The sequence below is a fragment of the Mauremys reevesii genome, linkage group 13 (assembly GCF_016161935.1).
Source record: "Mauremys reevesii isolate NIE-2019 linkage group 13, ASM1616193v1, whole genome shotgun sequence".
NCBI lineage: Eukaryota > Metazoa > Chordata > Testudines > Geoemydidae > Mauremys > Mauremys reevesii.
Window position 1 is genome coordinate 42,279,256 of NC_052635.1, and position 12,675 is coordinate 42,291,930.

General features: G+C 39.6%; 1 long non-coding RNA gene across 5 annotated transcripts in view; it reads left to right on the forward strand.

Annotated features, from left to right (window-relative positions):
* The window catches only part of LOC120380573, an 84,038-nt gene that overhangs the window by 2,001 nt on the left and 69,362 nt on the right, over positions 1-12,675 (forward strand). For 4 of the 5 annotated variants that reach the window (XR_005587810.1, XR_005587808.1, XR_005587811.1 and 1 more), the window contains exon 1: positions 726-1,994. This is a non-coding gene — a long non-coding RNA (uncharacterized LOC120380573). Of the gene's footprint in view, positions 1-725; positions 1,995-12,675 lie in introns of those variants that run through there. The other variant, XR_005587812.1, reaches the window with a different exon arrangement.

Sequence of the window (12,675 nt, forward strand, 5' to 3'; positions counted from 1 at the left end):
ATTTAGGATTTCCCTTTCCCAAGATTTGCATGCCCCCAATCAGCATGCAACATTTTCCACTCTGAATGAATCAACAGACAGTTAAACCAGCTGAGATGAGGGAGGGAAAGTTGGGTAACCGGAACGCAACACGACCTGATGAAATGTAAAGCAGGGGTGCAGATATTTTTACTATGCCAAAAAAATTAAAAAGGGGCATTTTTGGAAAACATGAATATCCATGAAGACCCTGAAAGTGAATTAAGAAAAATGAAACACACTTCCACCCAGGTGTTCCTAGTATAAAAGCAATTGCCACTTGCTGTCCTCAGCAAGACTGGATAAACTTGCCTTGACTTTTATAAGTCATTAGATAGGGGTTCTTTTCCTAATCTTTAGTTTTAAACCCTTGACTTTTAAATACCTTATGCAAGATTCTCCTTATTATACTTTAGTTGGTGTCCAATTCATCTGCAAAAGTTTGGGATTGTACAGGAGAGCAGGCATCAACATTTATTTAGGGAAAGCTAATGGTGTGTCAATTACAAATGTTTTAGAGGTCGAAGAAATAAAGTAACCATCCTTCTTCTCACACTTACATTTACTGTTGTTGGGACAAGGGAAAACAAAATTCAGCTGAATGTCTCGTAGGGTGACCAGATGTCCCGGTTTTATAGGGACAGTCCCGATATTTGGAGCTTTTTCTTATATAGGCTCCTATTACCCTCCATCCTCTGTCCCGATTTTTCACACTTGCTGTCTGGTCACCCTAATGTCTCGGCCATGCAAAACTCTCCGTGAGTGTCTGATTTTTCCTGAAATCAGAGCAATCAGATCTTCAGTCACACTATTGGTGTGTCTATTTAAAACCTCAGTTCTCTCTCCTGCCTTAATTTCCCTGCAGTTGTGCATTCTGATAGTGTTACAGCTCCACCTCTCTTCTCTTTAGTCCCAAAAGGTTGAAATTTGCCTTTAAATTAGACAAACAACAATAAGTGATAAAGTCAAACAAACAAAAAGGAATTAAAAAAAAGATGTTGAACAAAACCAGGGCTAAAGCACGTGAGCAGTGTAACGCGGCAGGACTAAGGTAACTTCCAGGGCTTCACAGTAATTAACCTTCCGAAACACTGGCATAGTGGGACCACTCTGTTTCTTTCCAGCGGTGATAGAAGTTGACTGGGAACTGGGAAATATTTACTTCCCAGTTTGCAGTTATATTCTAAAATGCAGTGGAAAAACATTGATACAATTAAGTATTCCAAAGTGCTTAGTTTGCCACTTACTAAGTTTACTTAAACCCTCTTTAAAGGGTTCATTAGAAGACTGTGAGAAACGGTAAAATTCATTAACACTAAGGCAGCCATTCTGCATTTGCCTGTAAATTGGTATTGATCTGCCAGCTCGGGCTAGGGGTAGCAGTCAAATGAAGCAGGTGAGTGGACAAGCTGAGCATACCATTACAGCAATGCTGAATGAGCATTAAGCGCCCCGTGTGACCTCCTGGTTTGCCTGATGCCTAAAGCCTGCCCATAATAGTCTCGTATTCAGTACAATCATCATTTTCAGCAGTGCCACTCGGACCACATTGTTAGGGGAGCTTTAAAGCTCAGAGTGGCTGTGAGGCAATGAGGGAGAAGAGCGAGAGAGAGAGAGAGAGAGAGAGAGAAAGGAAAAAAAGAGACTGACTGACTAATGAAAACAGGAGAAAGAGCCATACACACACACACACACCCCACACGCATGCAGAGGAGTGCTTGAGGAGTAACTTGCAGACTTCCACTCTGGCCTATGCTTTCTGGCATCTACCTTTGGCTGCCCCGTTCTGCTTTTTATTTTGCATATCTGCAGGTATGTTACAGGCATCCTCAGCTGTCATGGAGTTCAACCGGATGATATTTAAAAACAATTAAAAACCAACCCCCAAGCCTCAAAAGGGCTTTCCAGGTTTCTTATCTGCAAGGTAGTGTTTCACTTACAGTGACCTGCAAAGGAAAAATCTCTGGAGTCTCTAGGTAAGATCCTTTCTTCTTCTTACGTTTTAACCCCAACTAACTGATAAAAGCAATTCTTTGTCTGTAACTGATGACTTTTCTAACCCTGGCGAATGGGACAGGCAAGCTTGGTGTTGATTTGTAAGTTATCTACCAGACATTTGATTTTTTTGGGGGTGGTATATACCCCAACTGGCTGTGGTTGTTTCTAAATCCTGGGATGGAAACAATTCAGGTGTCTTATTTTTTTTCTAGTGGCTTTGGAGAAAAAAGAAAAGAAATCCCTCTAGTAAGAGATATAAATATAGATTTGTCTGATTTTTTTTTCATAGTTGAAAGTTTTGGATTTCAAATGAAACATCTACTTTTCAGGTGAACTGGGTAGGATTTTTGTTTTCTTTTGCTTCCTCCCCCCCGCACCTCCCATCCTATTTATGTGAAAATTAAGCACTGTCAGGGGCAAATTGCCAGATTGCTCAGACTTTTTGTCCAATGGAGTGTCCATTTCTATTCTCGGTGACAAAAAATCAGAAACCTGCAGAGGAGCAGCTATGGATTATTGGAGATTAGTCTGAGGTGGGGAAAGTGTGTGTGTGTGTTGCTGGAGGAAAGAGAAACTCTGCTCTTTTAAATTGAGCCTTAACTGAACACTCTTGGGATGTGAATTCTGAATCAGCGCTATTTTCTCCTGTGAACATATAAATGCACATATTGAAACTACCTGCTTGAGAGACATACTTCTTTATATGCCCATATGAACCTGGCAAGCTATGGAATGTAAAGAAGTATGTATTTCAGGTGGGGATCATTCTCAGTGGAGCAATGTGTGACCCAATGTAAAAAAAAGGGAGAAGGACAGACAGAAATTTGTTTAAATGCCTGACATGGCAGACTGACCGGGGAGTCAATTGATGATCTTGTTCCAGTGCGTGTATTGTTCTGTCACTTTGCCTGTGTCAGCAGGTGGAAATGCTCATCAGGACATTAAATATTCAATATGCTGACTGCGGCATGGGCTTTGAAAGGCAACGCCAGAAGAAAGCTTGCTGTCCACTTGTGTTTTTTAACAAGGGTAGAGGCCAATCGCTCTTTTTTTATTTGTTTGTTCCTCCCCCACCCTCAAAACAAGTAGACTAGATGCCAGCAAAGCAGATTGAGCTTTAAATTGAGAAAAGAGAGAAAGGGATTGGATAGGAGAATAGAGGGGAGAGAGAGAGAGAGAAGACAATGATTCTGCCTTAGCTGTGCAGTATTTTAGCCCTAAATTAATGTACAAACTAAGTTCTCATGTTTAAAAGCAGTGAGAAAAGATATCCTAATCGTCTTTATGATGAATTCAATTAACAGGCATCAAAACAATTTAAACGTAGCTAAAGCACAAGCAACCCTAAATATGTGCATATATTTCCCCCAAAAGAATAATAAAATTAGCAGGCTTGAATTCGGGAAGTGTTATTAGGCTTTTAAACATTTTTTTTTACACTGTACAACAAAATGCATTTGGTTATTTTTCTGTTCTTCTGAAATAATGGTTTAAGAAGTGAATCAGGATGAAAGAAAATAGCGCTATGTATTGGATATTGGACATATGTAGAAGTAATCCCTTATCTGTTTAACGATTTCATTCTAAAAGTATCCTCGCACTTCCAAAACTAACCCGCCTCCCCACAAAAGTGCCTAACGCAGATTTTTTTTTTGTTTTAAACTTCATCAAAAGTATTTTTCCTCCCCCAAAGTTAACCCAATCTCAACTAGTGGTGCTATCGGAAATTAACCTGAAACATTTTGCTTTAATAGAATGATTTGCCTCCTGGTTAACACCACCTTCAATTTGCTTTACTGCTAACATCTCTTTTGGCCACTTGCTATCCATAGCTGGGGCTGGTCAAGCAACCAACAGACATTTGGTTTTGGAAATTAGTAGAGCGTTGCGTGTTCTAATGGCCCAGAAGAGTAAGCGAGATACTGAATTTGGATTTTGCAAAAGTCCTTATTCTCCTCTATTCAAGGCAAGCACCATTGTCACTTGTTACATGTATGCCAAAGGGGATTTAACTATAAGCAGGAGTTCATGAATAACTGGTTAGAAAAGGCAGGCTGAAAACCACTGAGGTTTTATACCATATATTATTCAGTAGATATTAATTTTTTTATAGTAAATGCTATAGAAAGGGTTTAGCTGTAGCTGACTAGGACAAGTGAAAACCTTTTTATTTACAAAGTCTCATTAAAAAAAAAAAGACTTGACACTGAATGAAAGTGAAACTGCGCTAGCTTCATTTCCACCGTGTAGGGCTGAGATACATGTACGGGACCAGACAGAGCACCTGTTATAGTTCAAAGGGGCGCGGTCCTTCTGGCCTTGGTATTTTTTTAAATCATGTGATCTTTGCTCTTTAGGAGAATCCCACTCCTGACAGGCCCTTGGGAGCCTGCAACAGGTGCAAGTCACCACAATAAACTGTTATGGTTTTTCTGCCAGAAGGGATGACCTTTTGGCATGAATGACAGATTCCCCGTATGAGAAGGGGGAGTGAGGAGTCTCATGTTCTTCACCTGCTGATATGCATTGCGCTAGGGGCCCCCAAGCTGCTTAACCAGGCGTGTTTTTAAAAAATATTTCCCTTGTGGCAGTAGATGTGAGGAGGAGCCCATCATTCCCCAAACACCAAATCATTTAGTAAGCAGGGAAGCAATGTCCTGACAAAGTTTGCCTAGTCTGTAATTCCACCAACGAAGGCAGTGGCCACTGGTGGAATTACAGGGGGAAGACGTCCGAACCCGCTAAGCCATCTCACAGAGGCAGCAGCTCCTTCCCCAGACGAAGTCCATGTTTGACATTAGAGAGGTTGTGTTTAAATAAAGAGACAAGGTGTGATGAGGTAATCTCTTTTATTGGACCAACAGAAGTCGGTCCAATAAAAGAGAGATTACCTCACCCACCTTGTCTCTCTAATATCCTGGGACTGACGCCGCTACGACGACACTGCATGCTTAAATAAAAGCACTAGTGTTTTGAAAATAGATTTAACTGAGCAGTAAAACTACAGATCGTAGGCTTGGTTGCAGCTTCCCCTTATTGTAAATCACCTACATTAGTCTGATCCACGGAATTAAAAATGAGAGAGATTCTCAGTGTCGTAGATAGAAAACAAATTTTCCCTTTTTGTTGCTAACATTTTCCTCCCAGCTCAGGTTTCACTGAAACTCTTCCAATGCTTAGAGTTGCTCTTGCGCTCAGGGACACTGGTTCTGATTTACAATAGGTACCTGCATTCCTGATGCCATTTTTACCTACTTTTCCCCTCTTTAAATTAATAAACTTGTTAACCCTAAGGAATTAACTAAGCGTTCAGATTTATTTTTATGTAAATATTTTGGAAGCTATAATTTTAAGCGATGTCTTTGTGGTATTTTAATATCTTGGCAGAAGGAAAATGAGTGGAGGGGAGATAAAGGCATGGGGTGATGTGCTTTAAGGAGCAGCATATGGTAGAGTATAGCTCAGCGATGAGGCCTTCTGCTGTAGCTCTGCTAAATGCCCAAGTCTGGATCTTAGCTTTGCTGACGTCCATTACAATTCCCTCTTGTCCCCCCAACTTGCTTCCCTGTAACAATGAAAATGACCCTTGCGGTCCCTTCTAACCCTTTGATTCTATGATTCCACACGTATCTCTGTGCTTCTTAAAACAGCCTCATGGAGAGCACATGAGAATGAAAAGCGTATGGTACTGAGTGAACATCAAAAGTTGAGCTCCGGTCCTGTGCCCATCCAAGTTAAAGGAAGGGGGAGCCTGCCATCAACTTCAGTGGGAGAGGGATTGGGCCCCAGGTCTTTGTAGAAACATTAGGCTACTCTCACTGCCGGGTTGATAGTTCTTTCTTTAATTACAATTGTAACAGGCCCCATCCCTGCAGAACTCATCAATTGAAATGAAGATTCAAGTTATTTCCATTTTGTTCTCCATACAAGAGAGATTTGTTCCCATTTTTCCAGTCCAATCTAAGTTTGTTCCTAAGAATCCCGCCGCAGTTCATGTTAGGCAAATAATTCTATTGGAACCAGTTGGGAAATTCAGGTGCTGTCATCCAAATAGCAAATGGAGGATTGTGAAATGCCAGTTATGGAAACAGTAGCTTTGAGAATTATAAAAGCCGTAAATCCAGTGGACCAAATTAGTTAAGATTTTCTTATACTATGCCTCACAAAATCCAGCCGTTTTAGAAATGAATTTTCTGCATGTAAGCGAAACCATCCCCGGGTATAAAATGGCTACTTTGCACACTCAAGAGAGCACAAGGATGATTTGTGACGTACAGTTTTCCCAGTGGGTGTTTAGGTTTTGTTTGTTTGTTCATGTTGATGACAAGTGATTATAATTATTATTATTATTTTATATATTTAGAGCAGGTGGCCAAATAAATTTCAGTACCCCCTTCTAAAAAAAGTCTGTTTGCAATTCAAGTTTAATAGTGCTTTCATCAAGCGCAATAAAGCATTTTATTGCACAAGTATTTCAAAGCATGTGCTGGCCCTGGTAAAAGCATTAGTAAAGGGGTGCATCAGCAATCTCATTTAAAACTGTCGACCCAATGTGAAAAATGGTGCGTTGAAGAATAAACTGCTATTAAGCATGATTAGATTGACCTGCAGGACAGATATTTTAGCTGCTGCAGCACAAGTCGATCAAAGTGAGCATAGCTTGGATTGCAAATTTTTTTTTTAATGCCCTAAATTAAAAATGAAAGAGCCTTAGACTATTTAGGACCAGAGCGTGACTTTGGGGATGAGATTTGTGCATTTGATTCAAAGGTTTTGTGCAAGGCGGGGGAAGGAGGAAAAATGTATTAATTGCTGCCACTTTAGCATAAATTGAAAGTATGTTACTCAGATCAACCAATCAAAAAAGAAATTGTGCTGACTCAGGGTTTGGACTAGTCTGCACGTCTGATTGCAGAAAAGATCAGTACTGCACTGCAGTATCTCTCCCTTCCTTTGACACCAGCCTAGCTGGGCAGGGCTTCCCTTGTGTTTCCCAGGACTGGTTTAGACTCAGAGCAAGAGAAGGCCCTGGAAAGAAAGAAAGAAAGAAAGAAAGAAAGAAAGAAAGAAAGAAGCCTTTGTGAGCCCCAAGCTGATAATTATTCTTTACAGTCAGTTAGCAGGACCTCCCATCATAGGTTTGAGGACAAATGCAAATGGCATGAATTGCTTAGGATATATTTAAAAAAAATAGTTCCACCACATCATGTATCTAATAGTGACTGAAGGCCCTCTGTCGGGATAAATATATTTACTTATTGTTTGATCCCCCAGAAAACTTAGAACTGCCTTTTAAATACACCAGTTGCTGTTCCATTTTAGTGAATGATAGTAGGGTTAATCTTTGCAGCCTGGTATTGCAGTGGTTCTCGAAGTGGACAGCTACATTTAAAAAAAGCACTGTATTTCCATTGGACTGTACAAGGTTATTGAGAGAGAAATGGAGTCTAGTGGTTAACGGAGGGCGCTGGAAATCTAGAAGTCTTGACTTGTATTATTGACTCTGACACTCTCACGTATGTGGTCTTTGTCAAGTCATTTAAAACTCTCTGCTTCAGTTTCCCCATCTGCAAAACAAGGTGAATAACATTTATGCACTTATCTCTGTAGAACTGTTGAAGTTTTATTCAGATAATGGGCCAAATTCATTCGTGGGTATAAACACCATCTGAGTTAATGAATTTATATCAAGGCCAAGTTTGATCCATTGCTAGTTAAGTGCTTAAAATACTAGCTCAATACTAGCGAGACACGGTTGTCTCTTTCATCAACAGAAGTTGGTCCAATAAAAGATATTATCTCACCCACCTTCTCTCTCTAGTATTGAGCTGGTATTTTAAGCACTTAACTAGCAATGGATCAAACTTGTCCTTGATATAAATTCATTAACTCAGATGGTGTTTATACCCACGAATGAATTTGGCCCATTATCTAAATATCTCTCATTATTTTTTATTTTGGGACCAACATGGTTACAACACTGGATAGCTAAATACTAAGTATCATTACGTAAAATATCATTCACTGCTACTGCAAACCCATGCACACAAATGTATCCACAATATATATTATATACTGGCATGTTTCAGTTTACCATTGCACTGTGTATTAAACAGAGAGTGAAATCCTGGCTCCACCGAAAATCAATGGCAAAACTCCCATTGACTTCAGTGGGGTCAAGAATTTATCCAGAGTAGCATTAGCCATATACAGGCATTCCAGGACAATAGGTTTTTTAAAGATAAGCCCAAACCCTAGTCTGCAGTGATTTTACAAAGCCATTTATGAGACATCTAACTCACTTCTACCTGTACTAACCACATCTAGCTGGTGTAGTGCATGTGTAACCCACGCACCTCCCGGGTGTGGCATTCTGTCCCATCTAGTGGCACTGAGACCACTTAGCGAGAGAGAAAGAGATTAATGAGTCTGCTCTACAGCCTTAGCTAACAGCCAGTTGGCTTTTGGCTCATGCGCTAAGCTCCAGAGGTCCCTGGTTCGATCCCACCCCCGGTCTGTCGGTGTTACACAGGCATGAAGCCTGGCATGGCTCCTGGAAATGGCTCAGCATGCACAGGAAGGACAGTAGGCCCAACATAGCATGGGTTGTTCAAAGTGCTCCAAAGAGTCGGGTGTGAAGTCTAATGGAAGAATTGCATTGCTGCAGGAGAAAGAGACCACAAAGCAGCTGAGCAGTTCAGAGAGTGAGCAACAATTTTTGTCATGAAGCTTGTACACCTGGAGTTGTGGTGCCTTATCTGTCTCCAGTTTTCAGACTCTCAAGTGCCTCTTGCCAGTTTGTGTGCAACAGGGCAACGTGGCTTTTGTCCTGTGATTTTTCTAAAGCTAAGGAGCCTGTGCAATGCAAGTGCTCTCTTTCCATGGCCTTGCAGCACATAACTTCTAGTGTGTTTATACGGTACAGATATAGATGCATATGCAGATCAATTCACATCTTCTTTTATCTTGCATTCAATCTAAAGATATGTTGTTTCAAATAGCATACTTTTAAAAGGTTTTTTGTAAGTCCTATTAAATCTGATCTACAATTTTAGCCCTATCTTTAGTAGTATTAACTATGCAGAGCTTCAATACCCACTCCAATATGTACACGTATGGTAAGTATATAGACATAGTAAATGACAGATGTGTGTTGTGTATGTAATTTTTATACATACGGACAAATGGAGCCTATTCAGATAACAAATGTATTTTTAATAATGAAGGAATTACTACTTTCAAGGGGAACTCAACAGCAGAAGGTTTTCAGCAATCAGATCACTCACCAACCGCATTCTGAAGGAAGGAGATACATAATATTTTGTCAGGCCAATTGACATCCTGAACAGATGCAGCGTTTTTTTTATTGTTGTTGAGGTTTTTTTTTTTTTTTTAATAAAGCACGGTGCTGTGTTTGGAAGTTGTTCGCCATGCCCAGATATGGCCAGTATTTGAAAGTGTGCCGCTATCTAAAAAAGCCCAGGGGCCGTCTGATGAGTCCAAGGGGACTACAGAACAGCTGATATAAATAGTCCTCATTCTCAGCTGCCCTTCTGGTGAAACTGTATTCAGATGTCATCTGGGCAGTCAAGTAGTGCAGGCCTCCTCGTGATAACCCAGCGCAGAAGTGCAATGTGATCAGTGACCAAACAGCTGTAAGAACATGAGCCACTCCTGCGAAGGCCTTACATAGGCAAGTAAACACAGGCATTTCAGGAGTCGGCTAAAGCGACGGGAGCAGGAATCTGGTGACCTAAGAGCAACCAAGAATAAAGTTCATTTGGAAGGCTAGGACACCAACTGTCAATCTCAAAAAGTCACTCTTTCTACTTTGGAGGCATGACTTTGCCTTTCTCTTTTTAGCCCACTGAGTTCAAATTAAACTAGCAGGGAGAGAGCCAGGGACAACCCTCACACGGCAGAAACTGAAACAGTGCAAGTGATTACTGAAGTAAACAAAATAAGGCATTTGATCCCATTCAGAGGTCCAGTCCTGCTGCCTTTGAAGTCTGTGGGAGTTTTGAATTAAATCTTAAATTTAGTCCTGGTAAGCAACATTTTTAAACTCCCCATCCCAAAGAAGATATAATAAATAAATAAATACTAATAACAACAGCAATAATAATCTAGAGGCATCCAATTGATCGAGATCAATGGAAAATAACGAATAGCACATGTGGATTTGATTTATAATATAGTCATGTCTAGATATAGATATATACAATATGTATGTATGAGACAGACAGATTGCTCTGTATAAATCTAGGCAGTAGGGACCTTAACCAGGTCATCAAAGGAATCACTGACTTTTGCTTGAATGGGGCTCAGATTGGAGTCCATAGCCCTGTTTGTCTGATTGGAATGGGGGACATGGAATTTATGTGGATACACAGAAGGCTGGCTAAGAGGGTGAGATTTTTACGTAGATGATGCATATGGGGGACAAAACTGAAATGTACTTCATTCTGTACATGAGTAATTCTTTTGAAGGATGAGCCCGGGGAATGTAAAGGCAGAATAAGTTGTGGGGGGGTTCTTACCCTTCTTACCCTTCTTTTGTTTAGACTATATAATTATTTCAATGATATAACCAGCAAAGAATATCATGCTCTTGTTTTCAATCTGAAATATTTAGCACATGAAAAAAGACTGTCAGAAAGTGCATTGATGAAGATATACCAAAATTAACACCTCTCAGTAGCACACATTGCATAACCCTAAGTGGTCAGTAAGGGAAAGAAAAAAAATAAATCCCTGCATACCCTTTAGGTGTGAAATGGTATTTTCTTATCTAGGAATGTGTTAGTCATTAATTTAATACACAGTGTTTGTCCCTTCTCTTTTTCTTCATTGGTGCCAGGGCTCTGATGCACTTGTGAGCAGGAACATATTTCTTTCTTTAAATTAAACCAGCTTTTTACTGAAGTCCTAAGACACAAAAAAATCTATCTTGCCATTTCTGCAAAGAACAGCAAAAGTAGCCCTCGCCTGGCTGTTCTCCCCGCACTCTGTCCCCCATGTTCATTTGGTCTATTTGAAACTGAATTTATTCCTGGGAAAGCCCCCATCAATTTCCTTTACTTGTTTGTTGACAAGTTTATTAAGAACCCGGGCAACTATGTATTAAACTTTTATCAGTGTTGCAAAAGAATGCATTCTTTGACTAGACACCAAAGTTATGGATTGAGCCTTAGCCTTTCTTGTTCCATACTTTGGCTGAGTCAGCACAGCAAACACAAGCTACTATCTATTTTTTTTTCTGATGAGACCTTTCCTTAAACGACGTAAGTAACAGTGTCTGGTGATGGTAAACGGTTTAGGGAGTGGATAAATGCAGACATATTTCCTTGATGGGCTGTGATTCTTTGCTATTTATGTGAATAATTAACTAAAAATTGGAATTAAACATCCATTTCTCAGTGAATCATCACTTCCTGGCAATTGAGGCAATACTGTTGGGACAAGAAATATGAAGTTATTTATATGTTTAAAAAATAAATGCAAACAAGGCAAATGATAATTGTAATACCCCATGATATCTGAACTGGGTCTCTATTAAATGTATTAGTAATGCAGTGAAGCATCTTAGACCAATTTCACCAGGTTTGGCTTGATATCTCTTGTCTATGGGTGTACTGTAATGTTATGGGTATAACTGCGTGATATAGGAACTTCGTTCATTTTCTTTAGTCATAAGATTAAAAGAGGGAGGACCCAAAATGTTGCACAAATGGTGTTAAAAATAAAACACTAGAATCAAATAACCTAGTTTTTGTTTGGTCATGCAACCGAGCTTTAAAATGTTGAAAGAGCCTTGAAAAATAGTTGGTATGAAGGTTTTTGAACTGACAAAACAAAAGACATAAGGAAAAGAAGCAAATATATAGTTTAAAACCAGAATTTTTGAACCAACAAAAAATCCCTCTGATCTCACAAACAGCATATTTCTTTACCTGTGACAATGTTCAAGGATTTTTCAGTTCTTAAACAGGTTTGCTGGAATAATTTGTCAAGTATAACAGGGAGTTTTCTGTGTGATGGAGAATCATTTGTCATAACACACAGTAGTGCACCAAAGCAATCCTAAAAGCTCTGTGCAACTCCATAATTAGATAAGAGTTAACATATGTGTATTAGATAGAACGTCATTCATGTTATAGGATACATCAGAGCAGGAGACTGCCAATATTGTGCTGTGCATAAAGTGCGTATTCTGGGCAAATACATCTTACTCTGGGAGTTTATCTACATCACCATTTGCTCCAATTATAACTAATTGGACACATATTGCATTTTCATAGCATCTAATTTTCTATTGATTTTAACAGGACTGCTGGTGTTTTGTAGTATACAGCCGTATGTGGTATCAGTTGTTTAAAAATGCTGAATACACTCCCCTGGATAGGATTATGCAATCAGCAGATATTTTAAAACCTATTTAATTGTTTGGTTCATAAAATCCCTGTATTAGGGATCAGCTTCGTCCTCTTTTAGTACCCTAGAATAGTGTTGCAATTGCGGAATCCAACAGATGCAGCTTCAGGAAACACATACATATTACTGCATTTCAGATCAATGACTTCAGAGTTTTCTCCATTACATTTCTAGGGTCTGCGTATTTAGGCACGAGAATGCCTCAGAGAAATATGACCATTGTAG